This window comes from Lynx canadensis, chromosome E2, assembly GCF_007474595.2.
Source record: "Lynx canadensis isolate LIC74 chromosome E2, mLynCan4.pri.v2, whole genome shotgun sequence".
Classification (NCBI taxonomy): Eukaryota; Metazoa; Chordata; class Mammalia; order Carnivora; family Felidae; genus Lynx; species Lynx canadensis.
This window is the reverse complement of record NC_044317.1, coordinates 3,722,592-3,746,848: the sequence shown is the minus strand read 5'-3', so window position 1 is coordinate 3,746,848 and position 24,257 is coordinate 3,722,592. Positions and strand designations below refer to the sequence as shown.

Here is a 24,257-nt window from a genome sequence, read left to right as displayed (position 1 = left end):
GCGCCTGGCAGAGTTCCCCCAGAGGATGAGGACAGGACTGTAAGAGCAGCTAAAACCCGACAAGATGGGGTACGGGTGCCGCTCCGGGGCCCCTGCCATGCTGATGGGCCCCCGGCCCCTGAGCGAGCCAGCCAGCGAAGGAAGTGTGCTGGGCTGGGGTGCCGCCTCCCCCTGGCTCCAGCCTAAGCCGCCAGCACGCCCGTGGGATTTGCGGGGGCTGTGGTCTGGGCCGTGTCACCATATGGATCCCATAAATTAAAGCATGCCCGGAAACAAACGGTAAACGTATCGCAGCTTGCAGGGAGGGCTGGCGGGGCCCCGGCTCACCCGGGGGATTCTGGGCCATCCATCTCTCTTAGGGCACTTTGGTTTCGTGGCATTAATCCCTAACTGGATCAACAAGGAGTTGTTTTCCGACAGCCATACCGGCCCTGGGGCTCCGAGGCGGGAAGTGGGGGGTCGCCAGTGGCAGGGACTGGCCCCCAGGCACTCGGGGCAGGGCCTGGCTCCCCCAGGTTGGAGGTGTTGAAGTCCTGTGGGTTGGGTCGACCCCGCCTCCGAGTCTAGCGGCTCTGAGGCCTCAGGCTCCTTCGCGCCCCTCTCTGAGCCTCGGTTTCCCCAGATGTGGGAGAGGGTGAGGCAACCCGCATAGTCAGGGTCAGAGAGACAGAAAGCGGGATGGTGGGTGTCGGGGGGTCTGGAGACTTAGAGCACACCAGGTACGAAGTGTCTGTTTGGGCGAGAACGTTCTGGAAATGGGTGGAGGTGACTGTTGCCCGTGGTGAGCAGTACACTTAAAAATGGTCAAGATGGTAAATTTTATGTGAGATGTATTTTACCACAGGGAAAAAAAAGACAGGACGCCTGGGTGGCTCAGTGGTTAAGCGTCCACCTCTTGATTTCCGCTCAGGTCGCGATCTCACCGTTCGTGAGTTCGAGTCCCTCATCGGGCTCTGTGCTGACAGCTCCGAGCCTGCTTGGGATTCTTTCTCTCTATCTTTGCCCCTCCCCCGCACACGCGTTTTTCTCTCTCTCGAATAAATAAACTTTAAAAAAAAGAAAACAAGGGACACCTGGGTGGCTCCGTCGGTTGAGCGTCCGACTTCGGCTCAGGTCACGATCTCGCGGTCCATGAGTTCGAGCCCCACGTCGGGCTCTGTGCCGACGGCTCGGAGCCTGGAGCCTGCCTCGGGTTCTGGGTCTCCCTCTCTCTCTGCCCCTCCCCTGCTCATGCTCTCTCTCTGTCTCAAAAATAAATTAAAAAAATTTTTGAGAACGAAGACACAGGGGTGGGGGATGGGCTGACCCCCTGCAGAGTGGACTGAAGGTTAGCTAAGTTAATTGTTACGGTTATAATTAACTAGCACGTAGTTATTGCCAACTCCTGGCAGGAGCTGAGGGGGCTCAGGGAGCAACGGGGCCAGTGGGTGCGACCCCAGTACCCAGCGGCCAGCCCGGTGGCCTCGGGCAGGGTTCACTGGGCAGTCTTCCCACTGGTTTTGCTGGGGACCGGCCCTGTGCCGCCCTGAGCCTGCCCAGCTGAGTCCTTGATGGCCAAGCCGGGCCATCGCGGGGGCGGGGGCAAGAGTGGCGTCCGGGGGCTCACCCACTGGGCACCTCTGGGCAACTGTGCCCAAGACTCACCATGTCCCCTCCTGTCCTTCCAGGTCACCTCTGCATCTCTGGAGGCGTCGACAGCCGTCCACCCCCCAGCCAGGGAGCCTGAGCCCCGGCCAGGCGCCCCAGCAGAGAGCACGCCCAGAGGCCCCAGGACAGCCCAGGAGCCGGGTCCCGCCCGCTGTCAGCAGAGCGGCTTGGACGGGGCCGGAGCAGACCCCGCAGGCGCAGGTAGACGCGGGCTCTTTTCCGTCCCCGGGTGCCGGCGCGGCTCATGCCGTCCCCGGCAGGGAGGGCGGCTCCCAACACGGAGCCCGGGCACAGACCTCCGCCCTGCGGTCTCCGCATGGCTCCGGTCTCCCTTAACTCGCGTTGGGATTCTCTCGTTCACGCTCCTCGAATGGTGGTTTGATCAGAATCCCTTGCTTCCTGACTCTCTCATCCTGGATATTCACAGACGGCCCCTGTTTGTTGTATTTATTATCCGGGATGCCACGGTACTCACCCGTTCGTCTTTAAACGACCCTGAATGGGGCGCCAGCACCCACTGCCCACCCGCCAAGACACGCCCTCCGCCTGGACGGGCCCCGCCCCCAGGGGACCACCCGCGGGCGCGTCTCTAACCGCGCACACCTGTGTTTGCCCAAACCATGATGACCTACGTTTCCTGGCGGTTTGGGCCGCCTCTCGGCCGGCTGCCCTCCCCAGACTCCGCGGGTCCCTCTGTGTGGTCGCCGCCCTGTACTGCTCCGGCGTCCTGCGCGCGACCCCGTGTGCGCCCTCTCTCCGCCAGTGGTGCAGGGACGGTTTCTGGGCTTTTCCGTCGTGGATGCGCAGGCGCCCGGGCCTGGCACACATCTTTCTCCCAAGTTAGCCTCAGCTGGGCCAGGGGGAACCAGGGCGCGTGGCTGGGGGAGGACGCTGCCCACCGATCCCGTCGTGCCCATCTCGCTCCCACCGCACCAAGCGCGGAGACCCCGCCTGCTCGCCCATCTCGGCCCTTTCCCTGACGACTGTCCCTCCTTGGGTGATGGGCCTGTGAGTGTAGAGTCCGGAGGGCTGCGCTGCGGGGCCTGCGGGACCCGGGCCGGGGGCAGTGAGTGGATCCCAGGCAGGCCGTTTGGTTGGATGTAGGGGTGTGTGGGCGCCTGCGTTCTTATCCGGGGAGGGTCCTAAGAGCAGGTCCTGAGGCCGTATTTCTGTCCGCAAGAGCCCTCCGAGGGGGTCCCTGTATGTGTCCCGCCTGTCACTGCCCAGAGAGGACTGAATCCTGAGACCCGTGCCAGCCCCCAGTGTGAGCCCACGCTGAAAGCGCTTGTTAGCGGGCCAGGGCGGGAGGAGACGGGCTGGTGGATGTGCGGAGTGCGTGGGGGGGGACATCCGCCTCCAGGACAACCCCAGTGCCCACCCCTTTCTCTCCGTGATGTGCTCTGGGCAAGGGGCACAGCCGGATGACCAGGGGCTCACGGGCCGCGCAGCCCTCTGAGGGATTCCCAGACCCTGGCAGAGGGGCACGCGGGCGGTGGGCGGGGCACGCAGATGGTGGGCGGGGTGCTACGGGGAGCCACGCCCCCTGGCGCCCGGGCGCTCAGAGCCCTGGACCAGTGTCTCCTGCTCCGAGCCTATTCTTCCTCATCCGGGAAATGGGAACGAAGGCTAATTGGGGGAGGCGGGGGAGGCTGGCTTACAAGGGCAGACGTGGGTATCCACTGGGATGGAAGAGCGTTCAGTGCAGGTCTGGCCCCGAGTGCTGGCACGCGTGGGCTGGTGTCAGCGCCCCGGTCACCTGCCGCGCCTCTTCCAGGCAGCGTCCTGCCCCCTCCACCCCAACCCCGCCTCGGTTCTGGGTAATATCCGGCAAAACTTGACCCTTGGGGACTCTCCCCTCCCCCCGCGGGTGCACACAGGGCCAGACCCGGGCCTTAGGCCGCCTGGGGCAGGGCAGGGGCCCAAGGCCCCCGTCTGCCAGCTGCTCCTGTCAGGCTGCAGCCCTGCCCGGAAGGGGGTGGGCAGCTTCACAGCCAGAGACCTGCCAGGAGCGCAGTCCTGGAGCAGGCCCCTCCCCGGGAGGCCGCTGAGGCTGCTCAGAAACGTGACAGTGACTAATGGTTTATTACGCACCTGCCACCTCTCATCGGGCGCGCGGGCACAGCCCCCGGGTCCAGCTGTGCACTGCCAGCTGGATGGCGGGCAGGCACCGGGGGTGAGCGCGTGCAGACACCTGGATACGGGAGCAGGGACGCACAGGAGCGGACCCAGACCCAGCAACTACGGCGCACACAAGGGGCCGCACGCAGGCACGTGCGTACAGATCCGTGCGCACAAGGGGCCGCACGCAGGCACGTGCGTACAGATCCGTGCGCACAAGGGGCCGCACGCAGGCACGTGCGTGCAGGCACGTGCGTACAGATCCGTGCGCACAAGGGGCCGCACGCAGGCACGTACGTACAGATCCGTGCGCACAAGGGGCCGCACGCAGGCACGTGCGTGCAGGCACGTGCGTACAGATCCGTGCGCACAAGGGCCCGCACGCAGGCACGTGCGTACAGATCCGTGCGCACAAGGGCCCGCACGCAGGCACGTGCGTACAGATCCGTGCGCACAAGGGGCCGCACGCAGGCACGTGCGTACAGATCCGTGCGCACAAGGGCCCGCACGCAGGCACGTGCGTACAGATCCGTGCGCACAAGGGCCCGCACGCAGGCACGTGCGTACAGATCCGTGCGCACAAGGGCCCGCACGCAGGCACGTGCGTACAGATCCGTGCGCACAAGGGCCCGCACGCAGGCCGTGCGTACAGATCCGTGCGCACCCACGGGCCCTGGGCCTCTCTTACACGAGCATGTAAACACGCGTCGCAGACACACACGTACAGAATACACATCCCTATGCACACGCACACACACATACACACCACTTCCTCTCTCCAGAGCTCTGAACCCCTGCCCCCCCAACTGTCTGTCCCTGCCTCCTCATGGTGGCTTCCCCCCAGTGCTCCCTGGGGCAGGGGCCTTTCCCAGAAGGTCTGGGCGGCTACGGGCAGGTCAAAGGCGTGCATCTGTTGCCTTGAGGGGTATCTACCCATCGCAGTCCGTTTCTGACCCTCAGCTCCTTGCAAACAGCCCGTAGACAAGGACAGCAGTGTGTGCCAGGAGAGGAGGCTGTCACCGCAGGAGCCCTGGTGCCAGGTGACTGGGCTGAGTGCCCCCAGGGACACGGGTGGCCACCCTGCTTTGTTCTCTCCCAGAGGCGGATGCTGCATGCTTCCGAGTGACCCCCAGGATGTGGTCACTTGCTGACTGTCGGGAGTTTAGCTGTGGGGCTGCAAGGGAAGCGGGGACCTCAGGCCAGGATTCCTCAGGCAGGCAAGGAGTCTCCAGCCGGTGGGAGAAGGGCACAGCCGAAACCCGGCCATGAGGCAGCCTTCCTCGTAGGGTGACGAGCCCCCAGGCTCAGCTCTGCCCGAGATTGTTCAGCCTGTAGCCCAGGCTGTGCCGTCTGCGTGTGGTATAAACTCCAGCGAGAGGCTGCTCCCAGTTCAGCACAAACGGATGGGAACAGGCATTCCGGAACAATTATCATTGTGCCGCCGCGGCCTCCTTGGGAGAGAACCGGCACGATCTGCTGATGAGCGAGGGTGTGGCTTGTTGTCCGAGACCCAGGTCCAGGTTTCCGAGTCAGCGCTGCGCTTCCCAGCCGTGGAGGCTGTGCAAGGTTCAGAACCTTCCCAAAGCGTAGCCGCCCCAGCTGCGAGTAGTTCGTGGTAAAAATGAGGTCTTCCCGTAGCAGGATGTCGGTGGGATGGATATCAAGGAGCCGGCCAGGGTTGCCATGCAAGGCTGTGCAGGTTGCACACTGCACAACTCCAGGGTGTGCCATTCTCCTTGTGTCTCTGTGAATGTGCTCTCTGTGTGGTCATCCTGTGCAGCCCCATCGTACAGCTAAGTGGTGGCTCCATAGTTGTGACGCATGGACCCTAGATGTCCTTTCCGAGCTGTGGAACGGCTTCTAAAGTAGCTCCTAGTATTTTTATTAACAGAGACAATGGAAGTCACAGACCCCTCTCCTGGAGTTGCCACGGGGGCGCAGGAGACCAGGCCCCGATCGACTCTCCAGCGACAGCCGTGTTCCCAGGGCTCCTCTCTTCCTCACTCGCCACGTCGGGGGGCCGGGCCCCGTTGGGGGTGGTCTCTGGGTTCCTTCTGTCCCCAGAGCTGCGGCTCTCCTCCCACCCAGAAAGCCTCCACTCGCATTACTCCGGGCTTTGGGGACCCCGGTTCGTGGGGCAGGGGCGAGCAGGAACGGGGCTGCGGGGTGGGAGGGTCAGCGAGCGTTATCTCACACCCCGCTGGCCCCTGGGTCGGCCCAGCAGGTGCCCGACCTCTCCCTGTTCTCACGACCCACCATGGCGGTGGCGTATCTTGGAAGAGGTCTGTCTGACCTCGCTCCTGCTGCTGCCGTTCGGGGACGACCACCGACTTAGGCCTCCAGACAGCACACACGTACCGCCTTGCAGCCTGGAGGCCAGGAGTCCAACGTGGGTCTCCCTGGCCTGAAAGCAAGGAGTGGGCAGGGCTGCGTTCCCTCCGGCGGCTCCAGGGGAGAATCCTCTTCCTGGCCCTTTCCGGCTTCGGGAAGCTGTGCGGACTCCCCAGCTCACGGCCCCTCTGCCACCTGCGCAGCGGGCCACGCCGCGTCTCTGCTTCTCCAGGGACGTCTCTGCCACCTAATCCAGGGTGCTCTCTGTCCCCAGGTCTCCCTTACTTCCCCTTTGCCGTGTGAGGGACACTTGGGCAGATTCAGGGGTTCCAGGAAATAGGACATAGACGTCTTTCGGGGCCAAGATCCGCCCGATCACAAAGTCACTCGTAAAATCGCTGGGGCACACCCGCCTGCGGGCGCCGTTACAGACGACCCTGAGCCCGTTGTGGTTCCCGGCTGGGGGATACCGGGTCCCGGTTTCCCTTTCGCCTGTGTCTCTGCCGCCTCTTGGCTTCTAGAATGCTCTGATGCCATCGCCAGCGGACACGGGCAGGAGAACACATAGGAAGAAACACTGGGTGCTCCCTCACCTTGGCCTCGAGGGGACCCACGTCTCTTCCGTTGGCCTGAACCAGTTCCCACCACATCCGGGTGCCAAGGGGGCCAGACGGTGACAACAGCCCGCTGCGGGAGGGGCCGGGCGCCGTTGAGGGCTCACTGGTCATGTGTGCCCCAGCCGCACGCTGCACCGGGCTCCGAGAGCTTGGGGCCGAGCCTTGCTGGTCCCCCGGACGCCCTCCCCGGGTCCCTGTGTGCTTTCGGGGCAGGGCTGGGCGTCCTCCTGTCCTTGCAGGGGCAGGGATGGGAAGCCTGGCCCCTTGGCTTCCAGCAAAAGACGCATGTTACCCTCGGGGGCTTCACCTGGAGTGGGCTCCTGCCTCCTCCTCCACTCCCTACTCCCGCCTTCTCCCTCGTCCCCCTGGGTGCTGTGCCTCGGAGAGCACTGGCACACACGTCCTTAACTCCTTTTCCGCTTCCAAGAAACCACCTGAGATGGCACATTTCCCGGGACCGTCCTGCTCAGCCTTGTCTGTGCAAACGGCAGGAAAATGCACGCTCCCCTCTGCTCCCCTCTCTCTCTTCCACCTCCCCCCCCCCCCCCACCAGGGACACCGGGCAGCTTTGCTTTGCATGCAGGTGCCGGGGCTCACCCAGCTCTCCCGGGAAGGATGCCCTTCAGAAGTCAGGCCGAGGGCACGAAAGAAGGAAGCCAGTGGAGAATCAGGTGGGGTCTTAGGAGCTGAGCCCCTCAGGCCCCGGGCTGAGTCCCCGCAGTAGGGAGAGCCGAGGGGAACATAGCCCTGTGACTTGCCCGGAAGTCGAATGTACGTAGGTGCCCGCCGTGGGGCTGGTTAATTTTGGGGGTTCCTGCTCTCTAGGTACAAATCCCAGCCCGTGGTACCAGGCAGACGGCCTCCCCGTAACCCGGCTCTGTCCCTGCGAGTGCCCACGGGAACACCCGAGCTGGCCCCAGCCCCTCCTCCCCCCCACCCCTGCAGAGAGCGCCTGGTGGCCACCTGAAGTCCTGGCCCCACAGAGGCCTTTGTCTCTTGGTTGGGCAAATGGGCTCCCGGCAGCAAGGCAGGGCCTTCCACTTGGGGACTTGGCTCAGGCCCTGAGAAGTGCTTGGCAGGCCTTGCTCGGGGCGGGTGCTGGTGCCGAGTGCTTTGACAGAGGACTCGGGGGACTGTGCCCCAGCTGCCAAGTGGCAGCCGCTCGGAGCGCCCGGGGGCCGGCTCGGCCGCTGCTTCTCCAGCCCTGCCCGCCCCCGCTTGCCGGCTGCGATGGCAAGGCCCCCGTCTGGCAGCCCGAGGGCCTCCCGAAGCCCTCACCTCTCTCCCTTCCCTTGTGGGGCCCCGGCCAAGCTGGGATCCGAAGTCTGTTTTCTCTGCGACAAGCCGCGTGTTTATTTTCTCAGGAATTCGGGTAACGCCGGGGAGCTCAGAGCCTGCAAGTCGGGGCAGGAGGTTGAGGAAGCCAGGCCGCCTTGAGGGGCCCTTTGCTGGTGGCTTCCTGTCTCCCCGGGAGCGTCTCTGAATCCTTCGCGGGGACTCACCCCCGAGGGCCTGCAGACCCTTCTCTCTGTTGCTCGGCGGCTTACCCAGGGTGCTTGGGGACTGCAGCCACCAGTTTGCTACTGTATAGGTTCGTGTGGCTCAAAGAGCATCATTTCCAAGCCTCACCGTGCCCCACACCGACTTGCACCCGTGCCCTGATTCGGAGCAGAAACCGCGTGAAGACTGGGCGTCTCTCCCAGCAGACCTTTGCTCGTGTCTTCACCATTGCCTGTTCTGCACATCTGCACTGTCATTTACGTGTGTGCATTTGTTCACAGACATTTATTGAGCGCCCACCGCATGCCGAAGACCGTGTTGGGCAAAACGTGTGATGCCAGGTGGTGTTAGGTGCCGTGAGGAAAAGTGGGGCAGGGGGACCCAGGGAGGTGACAGCTGCGGCTTTAGGCAGGGTAGACACAGAAGGCCTTGCTGAGGCGGTGATGTCGGGCAGAGAGTTCCAGGCCACCGGGAGAGCAAGTGCAAAGGTCCTGGGGCAGCCTGTGCGCAGCACACTTGCCCTCTTCGTGGGACCACGTGTTACTGTCTGTCGTCTTTCGCGCTCCTGAAACTGGCACAGTGCACGTAACAGGTGCTCTGTAGACGTTTGTCAATACAAATGTCTAATACGAGGTTTCAGGTCAGCTAGTGCCGAGGACCCGGACGGGGGAACGTAACGAGAAAATGTGATTCTTGTACGCATAGGGGGCATACATCTCCTCAGGCTTCCTGGACTGGGGGGTTGATGTTCCAAGCAGGTTCTTACTCCGTTCCAGAACCTCTCTTCCCTCTCAGGGTGCTGCTCTAAACTATAAAATTCTATGGGGTGCCTGGGTGGCTTAGTCGATTAAGCATCCGACTTCGGCTCAGGTCATGATCTCATGGCTCGTGGGTTCGAGCCCCGCATCTGGCTCTCTGCTGACAGCTCAGAGCCTGGAACGAGCTCTGTATTCTGTGTCTCCCTCTCTCTTTGCCCCTGCCCCTCTCATGCGCGCTCTCTCTCTCTCTCTCTCTCTCTCTCTCTCTCTCAAAAATAAATACACGTTAAAAAAATTTTTTTAGGGGCGCCTGGGTGGCGCAGTCGGTTAAGCGTCCGACTTCAGCCAGGTCACGATCTCGCGGTCCGGGAGTTCGAGCCCCGCGTCGGGCTCTGGGCTGATGGCTCAGAGCCTGGAGCCTGTTTCCGATTCTGTGTCTCCCTCTCTCTGCCCCTCCCCCGTTCATGCTCTGTCTCTCTCTGTCCCAAAAATAAATAAACGTTGAAAAAAAAAAATTTTTTTTTAAATAAACTATAAAATTCTAGGGACCACTGGTGGCCTTTCCAGAGGTTTGACATGTTGGGGCCAAGGACACTAGGTCCCCTGCACATGACTGGTTCTTTCTCCCCCTTGAACTCGGATGACTGAGAAGCGGTGAGCTCCCTGGGTCAAACACACAGAAGAGCGTTGAATGAGCAGCTACTGTACGTCAGGTGCTGTGAGTCTAGGGAGTTATCTCCCTGGTCGTACAACTTCCCTGCAGCTACAGTGACACATGACCGTGAACTCAGGTTTGTTACCTTCCAGCCGGGAGGTCGGAGGCACGGGCAGGTTGCTTCCTTCGGGCGGCCGTAGTCCTTGCTTTGCCAGCTTCCGAGGTCCTTGGCTCATGGCTCCCTGGCCACATCGCCGCAATCTCTTCTGTCCTCAGGTCGGCTCCCATGCACCTGTGCCCCCGTCTTACAAAGACCCTCGTGATTGCGTGGCCCACCCCCACCCGCCCGGATCATCCGGGGTCATCTGTCTGTTTCAGGGCCATTAGCTTAATCACATCTGCAAAGTTCCTTTTGCCGAGTGACGTGATACATGGACAGGTTCCAGGGATTAGAACACGCCCGTCTTTGGGGGGCCATTGTTTGACCTGCCACGCCAGCCGCTGTGGCTGGGCTGAGCTGGCCGCGTACGGCTGTGGGGCATGGGGCGCAAGCTCTCGACTGGAGAATGGGCAGGCTGGTGGGGACTGCGGCGGCCTGCGGGGATTTACTGGGCGCTGACTCTATGCCAGGCACCCCTGTGGGCGCTTTGCCGGGACCGGCCCCTCAGGCTTCGTGGCCACGCCCCAGGGGGACCCGAGACAGCCCGGCTCAGCCCCAGCAGGTGCACCAGGCGTCTCCCTGGGCCACTTTCTTCGTCTGGAACGAGAGGATGATGACAGGACCTTTCTCAGGGGGGCTGTTGCTGTGAAAGCGACCTGAGTTAGTAAGCTCCGCCTTTAGAATGGGGAATGGGGACCCTCGGGGGTGCTCTTACCAGCCCGGCCGGGAAGCGTCCCGGAAGGGGCTGGATTCCCACCCATTCCAGGATGGTCTCGGTGCAGTTTGGTGTTTTCTCAGGTGGGGGCACAGCTAAGCCCTGGAAACGCGGCCAAAGCCACAGCCCTGGGGCGGGTGGCCTCCTGCCCCGGCCCCCAGGCCGCCCTGGAATCCCCCTCAGAGTCCCCCCACCCCGCCCCAGGGACTCCTGCCTCTGCTCCTCCACGGCCCTTCCTCCCCGCCAGGGCCGGACCCTCCTCGGCTGCAGCATCGTCCCTGTGTCCCCTCCCCGTCCACGGGGCACCCGCCGAGGCCTGAGGTCCCGAGTCGAGGGCACCGGGCCTGCACCCCTTCCTTCGGCCTGGGCTGCACCGTCCTTGGCCCCTGTCTCCCTGCCATCTGCCCTTGGCGTTCCTGACCTCTGGGAACGCGGCCACACGAACGGCTCCTTGTGCCTGGAGCGTGCCAAGCACACCGCGGGGACTTGGCGCGCAGTAGGGGCTCAGAATAGATGCTGAACGATTGTACGAATGAGCAAGGGTGACCTTGGGGGGCACTGGGACCCCCGTGGGATCCGGGATCTTGTCTGCTCCCCGGGACACGGCCATAAGTACGTTGGCCCGCCGGGTCCGCTCGGAGAAGCCCGGGGCCCGAGTCTGCGAAGGGAAGGCAGAAAGTGGCGACCACGCTCCCGCTACCCTCCTCCCTCCAGAGCTCCGTGTGCAGCCCGAGGGGGCGTGTGCCAGGGCGGGCCGGGGCCGCTGCCCACGTGCTCGTGTCGCGGCTCGCGGGGCAGCTCGAGCACGCGCGCTCTCTCCCCACGGACTTTTCCGGAGTCTGCTCCCGAAACTGAATTGCAGAGCTGAGAGCCTGGCCCTGCTCCTCCTGGCCCTGAGGCTCCGCACCCGCCTCGTCCCTCCCCCAGGGCGAAGGTTGCTGCTCGAGGCCGCCGGGCCGGGCCGGGGTGGGGAGGGTCAGGGGCTGGGACAGGCAGTTCTCATGGACCAGAAGAGCCCCAAGTGGAAAGTGCTGCTCCCGGGTGAGTCCCCCGGGGTCGGCCCCGTGCATGAGCAGGGCCCAGGGGACTGATGTAATGTCCCCAGGGGCCAGAGCGATGACCCCAGTCGGGGCCCAGGGGCCCAAGGGCAAGCGCTGGAATCCTGAGGGGGTGTAGCAGGGCGCCGAGGCGTGGCAGCAGGTACCCTAGCCGCCCGGGGCCTCCCCCGGTGTGTGCTCGATGCCCCTGCCCCGGGCACCCCCTCTTCCCCGTGCCAGCTCTGGGCACCTGAGAGGAAGCACAGAGGAAGGTCCCTGAACCCTCCCCTCCCTTCCTTCAGAGGAGGGAGCACCCGGATGCCCGGGACGGGGCCAGGTCTAGAACCCGAGCCACCTCCTGCTTCCGGAAGGAAGTGGGAGGAAAAACGGGGAGGGGTCGGGATGCGAGCCAGGCGGATCCAGAAGGCCGAGGGCACGTGCGTGGTTGGGGCTCAGTCTCCAGGAGATTCCGGGAGGGACAGGCGTGCATGGCACAGGTGATGCCAAAGCCCTGGAGCTCCCGTTCCCGTACCCGGTGGGGTGTGAGGGCTTCTCGTCACCTCCCCTCCCCTCTCATCACGGCCGGCCTTGGGGGCAGCACGGACGTCTTGCGGGACCCCCAGCTGGCCGGTGGGAGGAGGCACAGACTCCGGGCCTGACCCTGCGCGCCCTGGCCTGGATTCGGTCTGATCCAGGAGGAACGCACGGACAGGCACACTCCCCTGCTCGTCTGTAGATCGGCCGGCCGGCTGTGCGGTAGTGATCTCCCCGACCCTGATAGTATTCAAGCGGAGCCCCCCCAAACCGGTTGGAGAGTCGAGGAAGGGCAGCGATCAGATGGGACGCTCTCAGATTCCAGGTCCCTTCTCCTCCGTGCACCTTGTCTGTGCGACGGGAAGGGCCATAGCAGGTGGCGTTTAGCGAGCACCTACTGTATACCCAGGCTGTCTGCCCACGTGGCAGGCGCCAGTTCACAGAATCCTCACAGCGCGCGGTGAGGTAGGCACTGTTCTCCCTCCCTCCCGGCTCAGCTCAGCCCCGCCTCTTCCAGGAAGCCTTCCGCGATTGCTCCGTCCCCGGACCCTGCCTTTTTCTGTCGTGGGAAGGGACCTTACTTGGCTTCTGCTGGGTCTAAACCGGGGCACTGTGAGAGCAGAGGCGGTGGTGTTACTTCTCGCGTGGGATGTTAGGGGGGAAACCAGGGCTGTCCCGGGCAAACCAGGACATATGGCTGCTCAGCTTGTAACATAATCACTGGCTGTTTGGGTGTCGCTTTTTCTGGTTCTTTCTCGCTGTTATTTCAAACAAAAGACAGAAACGGGAAGGGGAAGGAGGGAGAGGAACGAGCGAAAGGCACAGGCCCTTGGGTCTGCTCCTCTCTGAAGGAGTCTCAGTTTCCTCATCTGCAAAGCGGGGGTGCTGGCCGCAGCTGCTGAGAGGGTAGCGGGGAGGAGTGGGTGAGGCAAAGCGCGTAGCCAACGTTCGGTGACAGTGTCGTCGTCACTGGCAAGTGTCCCGTCTCTACCTGCGTCCCTCCGGCACCGACCCGGTGCCCGGGAGGGTCTGTCGTGTGCTTCTTGCTGGCCGCCTAGACGAGGCTCTGCAAACACAGGTGCTCAGCAAACCTTTCTAGGATGGGTGGGTGGATAGTAGAGGATGAGCGGGTGGCGGGACGCGTGACTGATGGAGAACGGCTAAGTCTCCTCTCCTCCCCGGCCGCCTGGGGCGGTGTGACCGTGGTCCTGCCCCCGTGGCCCCCGTGGTCACCCACCGCCAAGGCAGGGCCAGGCTCCTCCGCGCCTCCTCCGTTAGGCCCTGGCCGCCTCCCTCCCCGCCTCCGGGCACCATCAGGACGGGCCAGTCGAGTGGGTTTCCAGGCCTCGTCACCCCGGCCGTGTGTGACCGTATGCGACCGTGTGTGTGTATGATTCCGAGTCTGTGGGTGTGCGCGTGCCCGGCAGGCCCAGCGGGCGTGGTGGCCCCTGTGGCTTCGGGCCGAGGGAACGAGTGAGACGGCGGCTGTGGCGACCAGCCAGGCCTACCGTCCCGGAAGGTGTGAGGACGAGGTCGCGACACACGTCTGACCTGCTGGCTTGGGGGCGGGCTGTGCAGGAGAAGGCCCAGGAGGCCAGCTTCTGGGACCCCAGCCCCCTCCTGCCGGGCGGCCCTCTGCCACCAAGCCGGAGGCCAGGACAGACGCACAGAGTCCCTCCACCCCTTCGCCTCGGTGACGGTGGCACCACGGTTTCCCTTACGGGGGCCGAGAGACCGTCCCAGGCACCCCTCGCTCCCCAGACGTGGTGTGAAAAGTGGAGCTCCGGACCCGGCCGGCCTGGGTTCGAATCCCGGCACTGCTGTGTGCCCTGAACGAACGGCCTGCCCTCTCTGGGCCACTGCTTGGTGTAAACCCCACGGGTGGGGGCTGCAAGGGGGGGAGGGTCAGGGTGTGAGGCCCTCGGGACCACCCAGCTCGGCCACGTGGACGGTCAGCACCCTGATTGTCACTGCCCCCTTGTCTTTGCCGTTGTCTGGAAGCATCTGAGCCGTGTCACCTCCCGCTCCACCCACAGCCCACCTCCTCCAGGTGGGGAGAAGCGCAGGAATCTCAACACCCCGACTGGGCCAGGGAGGACCCCCTGGGACCCTCACTGGGCCTGGGTTGGGGGACAGCCCACAAGGTGAGACCCAGCTCCCTTCTCTGGACCGGAGTAAGTGCTCAGAAACGGCTGCAAGACATCCTGGGGGCAGCCCCTGGCCTCTGCTCCTCTCTCCCCCTCACCCAGTGAGGTACAGGAAGGGCAGGAGCATTTATTAAGCACCAGCTGCGTGGGGAAGGAGCATTTATTAAGCACCAGCTGCAGGCCAGCTTTCAAGCCATTTGCCCTGTTCGCGGATCAGGAAATAGTCTCAGTGATCCGGGAGGTTGGCCCCGGGCAGATATGTCCACCAGGAGCCAACCTCCACACTCCGGGGCGGCCTCTCTCCCACCTCCTTGGGCCCAAGCGACCGCCCCCTGAGCCCTCGGGTACCCCAAGCGCTGCTCCAGCCCCTCCCCAGCGTCAGAGCCAGCAAACCCTCTGCAGCTTTTCTCCCTGCACACACACCCCCCCCCCAGCATGGCCTCAGGAACCAGACCACATGGGCAGAGGTGCGCGCCCTGCCCAAGGCTCAGTTCCCCGGGATCTCCTTCTTCCCCGGGCCCCGGAAGGCCACCTGGGGCATGGTTTCTGGTGCGGAGTGAACCCTGGTGACCTCGGGCCATCTGGAGCCTGCCGCCGTGGCCCTGCCCTGCGGCCACCACCCCAGGGGCTGGTCTGGGATGAGCTCGGTGACTGGGCGGGCTGGGCTGGCCGCCTCGAGCCTCCCTAATGGCAGGTTTGGGCACAGACAGAGCCTGTGGCCTGGTGGCGTGGGACGGCGGCTTCGCTCCCCCCACTGCCCCCCTCCCCGCCCGCCCGCCCGCCCGCCGTGTGGTCCCGGCGGGGACACGTGAGCACAGCCTGGCTCTGTTCTCAGAGCTGTGGGAGGCGGGCTGTCACCGCGGGAGCCAGGAGCTGGAGGTGAGCCCAGAAGTGGAGGACGGCAGCGGATGTCTGCGCCTTCGCCCCTCAGCACCGGGCCCTGCCAAGCCACAGGTGCCCCCCCAGCGCAAGCTGTGAGCGGGAGTCCACTGGGTGCAGGGCTGGGGCTGCGCGGGGCGGGGGGGGGGGGCTCTGCGAAGGGGAACGCAGGGCAGCAGAGAGGGGGTCTTCCGGTGGGGCCAGCTGCCCCGCCCTGTCCTGGGGGAGGAGTTCGCATCCAAGGCGACCCGCAGGTTGGTCCGGAAACCTCCCTGCACGGCCACCATCCCGGGGGCGTGGGTCCCGCCGGGTTTCCGGGCTGCTCCCACCACGGGGCAGGTCGTGCACTGCACAATCGCAGGGGGCCACGTGCCGTGGCCCAGGGCGTCCTTCCCGCCTTCTCCACCAACCGCATTTTGATTTTCGGTTCTGAAATCCTGGCCACCTTTGATTGTAAGCCCGGAATGTCGGTGGGATGGCACGGGTGAACGACTGCGGGTGACGGGCACGCGTGTTGGGCCGCGCAGGGCGTGAGGGCTCGGGGCGCTGCAGGAAGCCGTGACCATCCCTCCCAGCACGCCGGGCATGCGATCCTCCTCCGGGATCCGTGTGTCGGGCTCCGTGGGTACCGTGCCTCCCTGCTCCCCGCCCCGTGCCCTCCGTTGCCCTCCTTGCCAAGATACAACGTCCTCACTCTAGGACTCACCGATGGCCTGCGGGCCGAACAGAGCCTGGGGAGGGAGACGCCAGACGAACCCTCTCCCGGCTGTGTGACCCTGGGCCAACTGCCCAACCTCTCTGTGCTTCCGTCTTCTCCCCTGAAAAGTAGAGGAGATCGACTACCTCATAGGGGTGTGGGCAGATTAAGTGAGATAGTGACGGGAGGCACTTGGAGCAGGGACAGCAGGCGGAGAGGGCCGAGTGCTCTTTGCTCCGCGTGTCCTGGGCACAACTCGCAGCCCCGTTCTCGCCTCTGACCCTTGGAGGTCAGAGGGCGCACGGGGCGGGGGGCAGCAGCAGGCTTGGCCTGGGGTAGGCCCCGGATTCGTAAACACGTGCAGGGTCGTAGGGGGAGGCCTCTGTCTCTTGCTCCCTGGGAGCTGGGGGGAGAGGCGCCCCACCCCCGCCGTGGTGCAGAGTTTGCCAGAAGGTCTCTGCTGGTGTGCACGAAAGCACAGCGGCTGCGGCGGCCGCTCGGTCTTATCTCGGGTCTTCCGCAGGCGGCCCTGTCCCCGGGGAGAGGGGTTTATCGGCCTGGGCGTCTGCATCCCAGCGGGCTCGGGGACACATGTGGTCCAGCGGATTTCCCTGGGAACGGCAACCCATCCCCCCCCCCCCCCCCCCGGTGCCAGCGGTCAAGGCTAGGAGGGCCGGGCCAGGGGCTGGAAAGGGAGGGAAGGGAGGGAAGGCAGGGGGGCGCGTCCACCTGACCCTGACATGGCCCCTTCCCCCATGGTGGGACCTGAGCCGCTCAGGAAGGGCCCGGCTTCCAGACCCCCTTCTCAGAGCCCGTGACGTTCCCTGGCCGGGGGCACTCGGTGCCCGACACGCGGCTGCCCGTCCCCTCAGGCCGTCTTTGGGAGCAGCCAGTGTGGGAGGGTTGAAGCCAGAAGCCCATTTCCGGGCCATGAGCCGTGGGAGGGCCACCTAGCCTCCCTGACTCCCCCACTAGGGGCCAGGGAGACGCCTGCTCTCTTTGCTGGGACAGCAGCTCTGTGCTTGGAGCGTTTACTGCACAGGAAGGCCCATGCTTTGCACGGATTCACTCTGTGACTTCTCCCCATGACTCCAGGGAGGTAGGCACAGTTATTGACCCATCTGAGAGACCACAAGACTGAGGCCTGGGAGAATCGTTGCGCCCCGTGGCCTCGTACACGCCCCGGGTCTCTGGGCAGGCCTAGCAGGCAACTTGGGAATGAAAGTGGCCGCCTGTCCCAGTGGCCAGCCTGGTCCCCAGCTATCCAGGTGTGTCAGTGCCGTTCCACTGTCTCCTCCCCTCAGGGAGAGGTTTTACTAATCCGGTGGTGCAAACCGCCAGAGACAGGACCTCAGAGTTAAAACATCCAGGCTGGGAACCCAGCTCTGGCACGTACTGGCCGGTCAAGCCTGGGCAAGGCCCCCGGCCCTCCTGGCCACGCAGGGGGCCGTGCACCCTTTCCTCGCTCCAGAGGACGCCCCACCTCGTCCCTGCTGTGGCCGCTCCCTGGGAGCCTTGGGCCCCCCTTCCCTCCCCTGAGGTCTGTAGATGAAACCACGCTGTCTGGGGGCTTCCTGTCTACCTCTTCTTCTTTGTTTGATGTTATTTGTTTTTGAGAGACAGAGAGAGAGTGAGCGGGGAAGGGGCAGAGAGAGAGGGAGACACAGAATGTGAAGCAGGCTCCAGGCTCCGAGCGCTCAGCCCAGAGCCCGACGCGGGGCTCGAACTCACAGACCGTGAGATCGTGACCTCAGCCGAAGTCAGACGCTCAACCGACTGAGCCATCCAGGCGCCCCTCCCGTCCACCTCTTCTAAAGCGTCCGTTCTTCCCCGTCACCCGCCTGTCCTGGGCACGAGCCACCACCCACTAGTGCGCTTAGCAGATTTTCCCGCTCACTGTTGGCTGTCCCCACTTGTGTCTGCTTCTGCCCCCAGCACCCAGGGCAGCGCTCAGCGCACAGTAGGCCCTCAATAAATACTTGCCGAACGAAGGGATGGGTGTATCGGCAACACAGGAAACGGAGAGAAGGTTCACACCTTCCCTCTTATCGACTGTCGCCCCCACCTTGCTCCTGAAGAGGTCCGCTAGGTGCTCCCAGCACATAGTAGGTGCATCCAAGTATCGGTTTCCTTCCCCTTCCCCCAGGTGAGCCACTGCTCAGTCTCCCAGGCCTCTGGTCCTTGTGGGACCGCTGAATTCTCGCCAGCGCAGAACCAGCTGCCCGTTCCTGCGGGCATTTCCTCCCGGCCCCTCCTGGCAGGTGCCGGCTCAGGTTTTGAGGCCTGGAACCCACTCCCTGGTGGGCTGGCAGACCCCTGGCAGGCCATGAGGGAGCCTGGGCATGTGCTCCCTCTACAGCCCGACCCCGGGGTCTGGCCAGAGCCCCATGGCCACGGCCCAGGAGGTGAGGGAAGCAAGTGGCTGTGGGCACTTCTGCTCCCGCTCCCTGGAGATAAGACCTTGGCAGGGTCCAGGGCACGGCCGTCGAGAGGGTGCTGGCCCACTGGCCTTCCTGCAACCTTGCAGCACGCAGCAGGTGCAGGCGCATCGCTGAGGCAGTCCCGGAGGGCTTCCTGGAGGAAGAGAGATGGAGCTGTGACTTGAAGGATTCCAAGACGCAAAGGAAGTCGGTTAAGGTCTTGGAGACAGAGGGAGATGATTCTGGGGTGGGAGGGGGTGGGGCCCCAGGGCCTCATGTAAATTGCGGAGATTCTGGACCACCCCCCATGTCCCCTCCTTGCCCCTGGATCAACCCCATGGTCCTGCAGATAAGGAGACTGAAACCGAGGGGGGGGGGGGTCAAGGTCACAAGCAAGATAGAAGTGGGGGCGAGGTGAGGCGAGGGAGGCCCCTCCCCGCCCAGGTGCCCCCACCTCCCAGCTTCTCCCCTCTGCCCGCCCCGCCCCCCATCTCCGTGGCCCTCCATCGTGATCCAGTTAAGAGCTGTATCCTGGGCATTTGGTCTGAGCGCTGTGCCACATGGTAACGATTTGAAATCCTGACATGAACACGCTTAACAAATTGGCTCCATTGGGTGTGGCCCCGGATCTAATTAGCTACAATTAATAGTCACTAGGGGCTCTGTGTCATCGGCCCCTGATCCATCTTCCAGCCCAGAAACCAGCCCTCTACTCCTCCAGCCGGGAAGCGCCGTCCCCAGGTGGGGAAGACTCCCTCTCCCCGTTCTTTGCATTTTATGGGGGGACCCGTGGGTTTCCGAGTGGGTCTGAGAACCCTCTGGTTTTCTGGTAGCATCTTTGCAATGCATATGAATGCAACCTTTTGGTATCGAGATGAAATTTGCCTAACGTAAAACTAACCGTTTTAAATATTTTTTAAATTATTTATTTATTTTTGAGAGAGAGAGAGAGAGAGAGAGAGAGAGAGAGAGAGAACGAACAAGGGACGAACAGAGAGAGAGGGAGACACAGAACCTGAAGCAGGCTCCAGGCTCCGAGCCGTCAGCGCAGAGCCCGATGCGGGGCTCGAACTCACGGACCGCGAGATCGTGACCTGAGCCGAAGCCGGCCGCTCCACCGACCGAGCCCCCCAGGAGCCCCTAAAACTAACCATTTCATAGTACACGGTTCAGTGGCACTTAGTGCGCTCAGTGTTGTGCGACCGCCGCGTCTATCCAGTTCGAAACCATTTTCCCCGCCCCGAAAGGAAGCCCCCTTACCCATCAGCTGGCGTTCTCCTCTCCCCTCCCCCAGCCCCGGAACCGCTAACCCGCTTTCTGCCTCCGCGGGTCTGTGTTTTCCGGACGTTTCGTATAAACGGCATCTACAAGACGTGATCTTCTGTGACTGGCCTCCTTCGCCAAGCACGTTTTTAAGGCTCATCCACGTGTAGCGTGAACAGTCGTTCGTGCCTTTCCCTGACTGAGTAATATTCCGGCGTGCGCGTCGATCGCGTATGACGCGTTCATTCTGCCGCTAGCGAACGTGTGAGCCGTTCGCACCTCTTGGCTGTTGTGAATAGTCGCGTACAAGTTTGACTTCCAGCACCTGGTTTCAGCGCTTTGGGCGATCCGCCGAGGAGTAGAATCTACCAGTCCGTGCGATTGACTTCATTTGAATTAATAAACGCGTATAGAGCTCTTACTAGGTGCCAGTTTAACATTCGCGACATCCCTAGGAGGCGGGCACCGTCAGCCCCATTTTACAGATGAGGAAGTTGAGGCTTGGCAGTCGGACAGTCAGGACTTGAACAAGGCAGCCGCACCACGGCGGGTGTCACTAACGCGGAACCGGGGCCAGCAGCTTGGGACGGTGACTCACTTCTCAGGGCCTCAGGGCCCAGCACACAGGCCGGGCCCAGGAGGACTCACTTGTGCCAACCAGCCTTCAGGCGCCTGTTGGGTAAACCTGGGGCCAGTGTTTCTGTTTGTAGAGAGAAATGTCTGCACAGAGCACGCTGCCGATGGGCCCCTCTTCTTGTCCGGGGCACCCCGCTCGCCTGGGGGCCGGGCCTCGTGCAGGGCTAGCTGGGGGGGGGGCGCCCAAGGAGGCCTCCCCGAGGCCCAGGAATAGACTCCGGCAGCGTGGGCTCCCAGCCGACTCCGCTCTCCAGGGCGCCTGCTCTCCACCGGTGCCTCCCCTCTGGGCAGGCGGGCGGGAGGGCAGGTTGTCCACTGCACATCAATCACACGGCCCCGGCCTGGCTGGGCGCCGCCCTCAGAATGTGGTTATCTCCCAGCCACACGCCGCCGTGGGGCCCGGGGAGCACAGGCGGCTCCAATGGCTTATCTCCCCGTCTGGTGCTCCCTCCCCGGTCCCTGAGTCCAGCCTTATCTCGGCATCCCGGGCCCTTCCTTTACCCAAGAGCCCTGGCCAGGGCGGGACGGGGGCCCAGCGTGGGCACACACAGCTCGCTGCCCGAGTGCACGTCCTCTCACCCTCGCGTGGACGCACGCACACGCCCCCTGCCAGGCGTCTCTCTCGGACACACACACACACACACACACACTCCTGTCTCAGGCTAGCCTGGGTGACTGCGGGTTTCCCCAGAAGCTGCCCACACTTGCTCATTCACGCTCCGTGGGTGTCCGTCTGCTTGGGGAGGGGAGCAGAGGCCAGGGCTCGAGGGTGGGGCTGGGATACGAAGGGTCTGCCACGGGGGCGCCTGGGTGGCTCAGTCTGTGAGACGTCTGACTTCAGCTCGGGTCACGATCTCGCAGTCCGTGGGTTCGAGCCCCGCGTCGGGCTCTGTGCCGACATCTCAGAGCCTGGAGCCTGCTTCGGATTCTGTCCCTGTCTCTCTCTGACCGTCCTCTGTTCGCGCTTTGTGTCTCTCTCTCCCTCTCTCTCTGACCGTCCTCTGCTCACGCTTTGTCTCTCTCTCTCTCTCTCAAAAATAAACGTTAAAAAAAATTATTTTTTTAATTAAAAAAAAAAAAAAAGAAGTGTCTGCCATTAAAGAGGTACCCCCCCACCCCCGCCAAGAGCAGAAAGGCATCCCGCTGGAGATGGGAGGGCCCTGTGTGCCTCTTGCCTGCAGAGCCTGGGGGCAGAGGGGACTGTGGGTGCCTTGGCTCAGAGGCTGTTCTCACCGGTCCGTGGCCGTTCCCTGCCACCCCCAACTTTGGCTCAGATTCCGATTGCTTTTTCCCTCGGAATCCAGTTAATATCGACCATCCCTCTGGATCCGGAAGCCGTCCTTTTCCAAAGCAGCTTCCCAGGGCCGCCCTCCCCAGGACTCACCGCCGACCGAGAGCCGGTCTGTATTGCTTCCCTCCATGGGCAGGGACAGGCTCAGAGGGGTAGGGATGTGCTGGTGAGGACCGCCCAGCCCAGGCCCCCTGATCCAGAGACCCCCTCTGAGAGGAGAGGAATATGCCTCACGCTGGTTGAGCCCCGCCCCCCTGCCCCCCCACGCCCCGTGAGGATGTGGTCGTGCGGCAGGCTGGCCTTCATCCGGCAAGGGTCGGGCTCCGCTTGGAGAACCTCTCACTGGCCCTGTAATGTGGCTGAGACGCAGGGGCGCTGGCTTCCCTCCCAGCTCTGCTGTTTACTTGCTGTGTGACCTCAGACCAGTCTCTTGACCTCTCTGAACTCTCATTCCCACACCTGTAAAACAACCGCCAAAAGCACCCATCCCGCAGCCTCACCCGAGAGATCGCGTGAGCTCCTGTTGGTTGTTCAGCGATGGGCCTGCACAGAAGAGACACTGAGCAAGGAGTCTCAAATACTAACATGAGAAAAGATTTCGGGAACCTGTCCCTCATCCCCGGAGACCTCCCTTTTTCTTCTCGTCCACGCTGGGACCTGTGCAGCCAGAGGCTCAGCCCCCAGAAGGGCCGAGAGCTCACAGCCAGGCGTGTGGGTAGAATGTTCTGGATGCCTGGCAGGCTTCATCTTCGGGGACTTGATGAGCTCTGGTTAATGAAGCCCAGGGGCCTCCTGAGGAGACGCGAGGTGGAGGGGTGGGGCCCAGGAAGGACGCACATCAGGCCCCACCCGAGTTTTATTTTTCTGCGTCTGGAGGGATCTTTGGCAGGTGACCGGGCCAGGGCGGGAGACCCGCCTCCGCTGGGCCAGGTCAGCGAGCTGGGCGCCTGCCCCCGCCCTGCCTGGCACAGCCAGATGTCTCCAGAAGCACTCCCTGTCACTCCAAGCCCTGGTGGCCTCTGCCAGATGGGAGACAAGCCCCTTCTCGGCCGGGAGGCCCTTTGCCCCAGCAGAGCAGGGCAACTTGGGCAGGTGTTTGGGGCGGGGTCTGCTGGGGGGTGTCCGGGCAGGAGGCCGGTGTCTCACAGCATGGCCCCCACCGTCGGAGTCTGCCGTCGCGACACCTGGGGACTCCCACGTGCACGGAGTCAGGGCCCGGTGGGAGACGCTCGCCCCCTGCCCCCACCCCTGGCGATCGGCCCCTTCTTAGGGTCCCTGGGGAGCGAGGCAGGCGGCAAAGCCGAGAGCCACAGCTTAGGTGGAGGTCTGGCGGCCGAGCGGCCGGTGGGGGGGGGGGTGTCTGCAGCCTGGCGAGTGGCCACCCCCACCCCAGGGTCGGGTTGGCTGCTGATGGATGGTAATGAGACCCGGGGAGTCTGATGAAGTTCATTTTTCACCTGTGCGTGCTTTTGCCTCCCCGCTCTCTCGAGGCAGCCGGTAATCCATCCCGGAGCCCTTCAGAGGCCTCGGCGGTAATGGGGTCATAGATCACTCCCTCGCGGAGACAGCTGGACAGGGGAGCCGAGCCATTAGGAATGACCGCTGGTGACCCGCGGGCCAGAACGCTCCAGCTCTGGCTGCAGCTGTCAGGGTCGGCTCGTGCCCCACGAGGGGGGCAGCGGAGGGGGGGACACTCCTCCCCGAGGTGGGAGCTCCTGGGCCCAGGGTGACGCCTGTCCGGGGTCCCCGGTGTCTGGGTGACAGCTGCCCCTTGGGTCAGGGTCTCTCTGTCAGGTCAGGGTCGACAGGTGTCTGCTCAGGGCCCACCCCCACCTCCCACCCTGTTTCAGTTCGGGCGACGGCTGACGGCAGGTGGAACCCCTCAACGTGCCGCCTTGCCCCAGGAGCTCAGCGGTGGGGCAGGTGCCCCAGGTCGCCCACGTATACAGCCCTCCTGCCCCAGAACCGGAGGGGGCAGCTGATTCTGAAGGGGGCAGAGGGCCCATCCCGCCTGCTTGAAATCCTGCCCCGCTAGCTCACTTGCTGTGCAAATGCCAAGTCCCGTCATCCTCTGCGGCCTCAGTGTCCCCATACGTAGCGTGGGACAGTAACCCAGGCCTTGCGATGGTGCAACGAGCCATTGTGTGGCATGTGCTCCCGACAGCACCAGGCACCTGGCACTCTGGATGTGGGGTCCGGTCTCGTCGTTGTCGGTGGCAGCACCATTGCTTCACAGCACAGTTTTGGATCCCGGCTGCGTGACCTTCCAGGAGATCCTTACCCTCTCTGGGCCCCAGCCTCTCGACCTGTAGGATGGTGACGACGGGACTGAACGGGCTGATTCGTGAAAAGCCTTGGAAGGGAGACTTCACAGAGCTCAGTGCCCCGGAAGGATTAGCTCCCCCTGCCCCATGCTACCCTCCTGGGATGCTCTTTCCAGAACCTTCTCATGGGGTTCTCGTTATCAGACTCCACCCCGTTGGTGTGTTGGGGAAGAAGAGGGGGCCAGAGCGATATTCTGGAACCCGTACCTCGGTTGGGTCGACTTTGGAAGGGGCCGCGGCTCCCTCTACGGTCACCCCTACCCAGCTGGGTTTCCGGAAACGGGCGCCCAAGGGCTGGAATGATCAGCGCGCCCCCCCCCCCCCGTCTTCTTTCTAAGCCCCGCCGGTTGGGCACCCTCTCCCCCCTCACTGCGAGGGCCCAGGTAGGGTGAGCCTGTGGAGACGCCTCTGGCCCCTCCCTCTGGCCCCTGTGGTGGGCAGGCGGTGCCCTTGGCCTCCTCCAGGACCAGTCAGAGCCTGTGCTGGGTGTGCCCGGGTGAGCTGGGCCCACAATGGGCAGTTGTGTGG

At 63.8% G+C, this 24,257-nt stretch overlaps 1 protein-coding gene across 3 annotated transcripts in view; it reads left to right on the top strand.

The window, feature by feature from the left end:
• The first annotated feature begins 1,667 nt into the window (after positions 1–1,667).
• Positions 1,668–24,257, top strand: part of GSE1 (Gse1 coiled-coil protein) — a 246,305-nt gene continuing 223,715 nt past the window's right edge. For all 3 annotated transcript variants that reach the window (XM_030298099.1, XM_030298100.1, XM_030298098.1), the window contains exon 1: positions 1,668–1,848. The gene's annotated coding sequence lies outside the window, so the exon portion shown is untranslated. The remainder of the gene's footprint in view (positions 1,849–24,257) is intronic.